The 6,006-nt window shown below is 37.7% G+C and overlaps 1 long non-coding RNA gene across 2 annotated transcripts; it reads right to left on the bottom strand.

Annotated features, from left to right (window-relative positions):
- Positions 1 to 568: 568 nt before the first annotated feature.
- LOC116805588 lies at positions 569 to 1,201 on the bottom strand. 2 transcript variants are annotated; one of them, XR_006246884.1, is made up of 3 exons: positions 833 to 1,201; positions 696 to 763; positions 569 to 629 (listed from the first exon to the last, which is right to left on the bottom strand). It is a non-coding gene; the product is annotated as an uncharacterized LOC116805588 (long non-coding RNA). The 2 variants fall into 2 exon arrangements; XR_004365267.1 differs by having other exon boundaries at positions 844 to 1,201.
- Positions 1,202 to 6,006: the final 4,805 nt, after the last annotated feature.

Below are 6,006 nucleotides of genomic sequence, written 5' to 3'. Positions count from 1 at the left end.
GCGTTGGCGGGGCCACATGTCTAGCGACCGGCCCGACCCGGCCAACCAGCTGTTGAATAATTTATGCGCCACTGTTGTCAGCGGCACCTCCTCCAACTTCAACTTCAACTCAAACTCCACTTCCAACTACACTGCGAGATCAAAAGCCAAAGTGTTTGCCAGCATTTTGTATATTTGTTAATACAGATTGAAATCGAAGCGTTCTTAAACCAACAAAATGTATTTCAAGTTCATCTAGTGCAGTTTTGACAGCACATCAGGGATTTCAGCAGTAGCATTTAGTGGCAAAGGCTTCCAAGCTCGTTCCAGATATCTTCCAAAATCGGTCCATTGTGTTCCAATTATAATTAATAATTTAAATTAGTTGAGAGAGGGTGAACTCCTGTTAAGTACAATATTTGCGTTCACTTCCAGTGAGTTTTACAATGTGGAACAGTTTGTTGTTTTTTTTTTCAGTGCACAGCTATTGCAGCCACAACAACTGCAAACCATTCCACACACAGCTTGGCAATGTCGCATCTCCGAGCGACTGTTTGCTTTGGGCTTTTCACGTAACCCCGCAGCTCGTTGGATCGTCGGATCGTTGGATCGTCTATGGGAGAATTATTTGCGTTCGCCTCCTTGCGTTTCTAATTAAGCGAGAGAAATATTCAAAACCTTTGCTATTGTTTCAGCGATTTTCAAGTTCAATTTACATAACATTCCTAACCGCCCCGTCGCGTTGCGTTGCGTCTCGCCTCGTCTCGTCTCGTCTCGTCTCTCTCTTTAATATATATATATGTATATGTATATATTTTTTATTCATTCATTTCATTTCATACAAACTACTCACTAACTACATACATGTACAAGCTGTTGTTGTTGCTTTTGGCGAGATATTAAAGTCACAGCCTTGAATTGATAATCTGATGGCAATGCGAAAGGTTCAAGGCCAGCGTCACCCTGGTCAAAGGTCACAATTGCAGTCGCTGTTATGTGTATCCGATGGATACGCGGATTCTTCAATTGCGTCTAACCATGTTCAGTAATGTGTTACCGCACGAAATTACTCCTCGGTTTCATAATTGAGTTGAATGCAACAGAGCCAGTTCGTAATCAATGTGTTAGCGTTAACCCTGGACAGCATCTGATCGGGGCAGCTGTTGATGCTGCATTGCTGCCATTGGCTTCAGCCTCAGCCGCAGTCTCAGTCTCAGCCTCAGTGTCAGCTTCAGCCTCAGTGTCAGCTTCAGTTTCAGCTTCAGTTTCAGCTTCAGTTTCACGTGAAGCTAATGCCGCAAACCTTGGTGTGACGAGACCCTTTGCTCCTTTTCCCCTCCGTTGATCGCAATCTTCCATTAACTCCAACAGCAGCTAATATTTGATAATATTTTATTATTTATTTAAATTTAGAACAAAATAAAAGATTAAATAATTATGACAAGCTTGTGCTGAATTTTTTTGTCAATATGAAAAGTCACCTCACCGATTTCATTTGACTCAAGTTCATATATGTATTCTAGATACATTTATGTATATATTTTTAGCTATGTTAATAGGGCTGGTCTCCCGATTATCATTACAGAAAATCAGGGTTGACAAAAACATAATACACATAATAATTGTAAGAAGAGTCTGGGTTAAAGGTTAAAACCTGTTGTGAATAGCATGGCTGCGAGTGCCTTCTGTTCTAATAGTGAAGAAGACTCGTCATCAATCAAATTAATATAATAATATATATAATATAATATAATCATCCAAATTAATAATTCCAACGGCAGATAATATTGCAGTTCTTTGACTACTATTTGACTATGTCAATTACCCTTTTAAGTAGAAGCAACTAGACTGAAAAATATTTGAAAATATTATTATCAATTTTTAATAAGACTATCATTTAATGAAATATGAAATTTACATGTGAATCTCCAAATTAAAAGACTTAAAATTAAAAAAAAAAACAATTTGAAAATTGAATTGAATATTTTAGACGTAGATATAATAAAATATTTGGGGATTGTAATCAAATTATATCGAACTTAGTGAGCACCTAGTATGAGGAGAATACCCAATTAATATGTTAGTTTAATATAACAAAAATTAACAATAACTCAGACTATCAGCCACAAACAACAACAAAAACAAACCAACTTAATTACGGCACTTATGAAATTCTTTAAATTCTCTTCTTTATTCAATCAGAATGAAGAACACATTTAATTACTCTAGCACATTACATACATACTTCAATTGATAAATGCATAAATTTAAATTTAAAAGGTAGACAAGACTATCAACAGTCATCAAGAAAAAGACCTGGAATCGCTTCACACGAAACCCACAAGACACAAACTTGTTGTGATGTAAAGTGTTAAGTCACAAGTTGTTTTTTTTTAAATGCGAAATTTAAATGAGCTGTTGACTACATAAACAATAAATTGACCAAAAGAAAAGGCCAACACCAACTAGTCTGCAACTGTTTTGCGCCTGTCGGCAATATTCGCGGGGCAAGCAGCAATTGTCCGACTGCTGCAATTAAGGATGGGCTAAGCTGTGAGCACGCAAGGAATGGAATAGAACACAGGGCCAATGTACAATGTACAATATACAATGTACAATATCCAATATCATGAATGATAATAATTTATATACATAAAATATTGTACAATCATCGTCTAACGCCATTATCAAGACACACAGCCCCGACCACTATCACCATCCTTATCCTTATCCTTATCCCCATCCCTATCCTTATTCCGACCCCTATCCGGAATTGTACGTCTGATGCTGCATTATTATGCTGTCATTTTCAAATAGAAATCCAAATTCTCGCGATCCGCTGCGGCAGCCCTTATGACGAGCACGATATTGAAGAGATGGCCAAGGCCATCTGGCATCGGATCAGACAGCATGGAGGACTCGCTGCCATCCTGCTTGCTGCTCAGTGTTTGTACAGGCCACAATACAGGATGAGTATTGTGCCTACGCACATTCTGGCCTTCGTGTATACATTGGTTAGTGGCATTGGTCTCCATTGTTAAGACACTTACGCAACATATTGTATATGGTCCTGGGCATGTACTCGTCCCAAGGGTCGTCCTCGCTCTAAGGGTAAGCATTAGGTAAGGGTAGTCCAAATCTAGTTCACAAACATGTCCTATCTGCGGTGGTTGTGCGCTCATTCTGTTTTTGTTGTTGTTGTTTTTTTGCCTCTTTCATCCCGGCAGCAGAGTTCTCACAACTAAATACTTTTGCGGTAATTGTCAGGCGTATCTTTTCAAGTTCAGTACTTACCTAAGTAAATACGCGATTACATAACGGTTCGCGTGTGTGTGTGTGTGTCTCTCTGTGTGTGTGTGTGTCTCTCTGTGTGTGTGTGTATCTGTGTGAGTGTCTGTGCTTGTGGGAGTGAGCTGTTTGAGTAAACTTCCAGTATTATTCCCCACACAAATTGGGTTTCAGTTGAGATTAATATACATATGTAATCGAGTGATTGACAAGGAAAAGCTTGTAAGATCCTTAAGTGGTTGCTTGACTATTATATTCGACCTTGGGTTAAAGTATATTTTGAAATAATCCATATTATGGAAACCATTTTTCTAGATCTGCTTGTCCTTAATGGAGTCTACCCTTAAAGCAGGGCTAACGTTTATGTGTTGACCGATTAATATTGTTGATGTTTCGGAGTTTTAAACACTTATTCCATACACAAGCAAGCAAGACAGAGCTTGACTAACAAATACCCTGTACCCAATGACAGATTCTTCATGCTTCAAATAGCAAACGGGCATTTAAGCAAAATATATAATATTAAAATGTCTTGGACATACATAACCAAAGTGTTATCCAAATTGCATATAAGCAGACAAGCAGACGGATAGATAGACAGACAGACAGATAGACGGATAATAAATAAAATATATATATATATATAGTGAGAAGCCCCATATTTTGTGCATTTCTTATATGATTTCAGTTTATTGCCGCAAAATTTGTCATATTTGCTAATTCTCTATTAACTTCTCAGTAGAATAGTTATTAGTTATTGTTTGAGATTTGAAAGAGCGACCGGGAGACAGAGAAGCAAACAGAAACAGAGAGAGAGGGAGAGAGTCTAAGCGAGAGAGAGAGAGAGAGAGAGAGAGAGATGACAACGCCATTGTCAATTTTCTTTTGAATAACGACACGGTTTGTGAGTGATAGCGTTACTTGGAACTACTTCAGTGTGTCTACGAGGTACGTACTGGCATATGTATCTAATTAAGTCAAAATTTATGCGCGTGTTCAGTGAGGACGATGAAACAAACGGCAAACGGCAAACGGCAAACAGCAAATAACAAACAGCAATACAGCAAGCAGCAAAACAGCAGCAGAGAAAAAAGTAAACGGCAAACTGCACAGCCCACGACGATACTATTTTCTTCATTTTGAGGCATTAATTGCGACCGTACTGGGTAATAATTGCAACTACGAAATCAAAGTTACATGGCTACGTACGTGTATGTGGTGGGCCCTAGAGATGGTCGCGTGTGGAATGCTTTCATCACGAAACGAACAAAACTGTTTTTAGTCACATGCATTTATTATTTTTATCTTACTTAGCACTGCGTACTACTCTGAACCCAATCAAAATATGTTAAATGGGGTCTAATGAAGTTGTGTGAATCTGTCTCACAGCATAGAAGGGAATATCTTTAATTCCATCTTTAATTCCATCTTTAATTCCATCTTTAATTCTTCGAAAACTAGAAAATATCTGATTGCAATATAAGTACTCGTATACCACACGCAGATCAGCTTGTTATGTCTAATACTGATAAGAATCGATAATAAACACATATTCTATATACATATATATATATATATATATATAACACACATTTGATCAAAATCGGGATTGGAAGTTGTTAATGAAAGCGTTTATTCTTATTTAAAAAAGCAAGCATTTTTGCCTGGGAAATATTTGTTTGCTGCCTGCCGCATCATACGATTAGTTCCGATCGAAATAAATATTACTTACAACGGCATTTTCCTCAGTTGAAATGGGTTTTCAATCACAGTTCGTGCCTGTCCCGCGACCATCTTCAATAGCCAATCCCCCCCTGCAGATGACGGAGATGCGTGCTCGGCGACGGCGACGGCGACGGCGACAGCGACAACCAGCCTCAGCCATTGGCCATTGGCCAGAGCCGCAACTAGCTGAGCTATTTGAGCAATATGAGCTATATGAGCTATATGAGTTATATGAACATTGAGTAGCAGTCGTTGTGGCGAGAGGGCATACTGAGAAAAAATCACAGGCTTTAATAAATAGTTGAAGTTTTCAATATAAACTGACTTCATTTAATATCGACAAGCAAATATATATATCGTATGACCTTTTCAGATTCACACAATTAGCAATGGAATAACTTAACTTGCAAGTGTTTAATTAACTTTTATTGTAAGCAGATGTGTTGAGTAAGAAAATAAAAGGAGGAAATTGTTTAAACAAGCGAGTGTTATTTATCTAATTATCGCATTAGTTGCTACTAAAAACTAATGACATAGTTGAATTTAGAACATTTGCATTAACGCTTTTCTCAATTTCAGTTTTCGTTTTATCTAATTGTTATTTTATTATTGGATTTTATAGCTTTATCTTGATTATTTCGTTAAATTTGCGGACCACATAAAAAGCTGACTTTTAAATGAATAATTCGATAAGGCAACTGCCAACAATTTGGGTCAAATACAATTTAAACAACAGCAAATGGACTTGTTTCTTTGCATGTGAGCATTATTAATTCATAGCACACTTTTGCTTCAACTTAACACATAATTCTCGCAGTGTATGAGTACTTTGGGCCTTTGAATGCATTGGTGTACTGGTCTTACTTGGGAGTGGTGCTTAGCTACATGCTTGAGAGCTGTGGCCGTGCAAAGGCGCAATATCTAGCCATAATAAATCCATTTAATATATTGTATTTAAACCGTTCGTTACGATCTCCGCGCTCGCTTCTGCAACGCCCTGATTGCTTCACTATT

This window comes from Drosophila grimshawi, unplaced genomic scaffold (assembly GCF_018153295.1).
Source record: "Drosophila grimshawi isolate 15287-2541.00 unplaced genomic scaffold, ASM1815329v1 contig_848, whole genome shotgun sequence".
NCBI lineage: Eukaryota > Metazoa > Arthropoda > Insecta > Diptera > Drosophilidae > Drosophila > Drosophila grimshawi.
The sequence above is the reverse complement of the archived record's forward strand: the minus strand, read 5'-3'. Positions and strand labels throughout refer to the sequence as shown.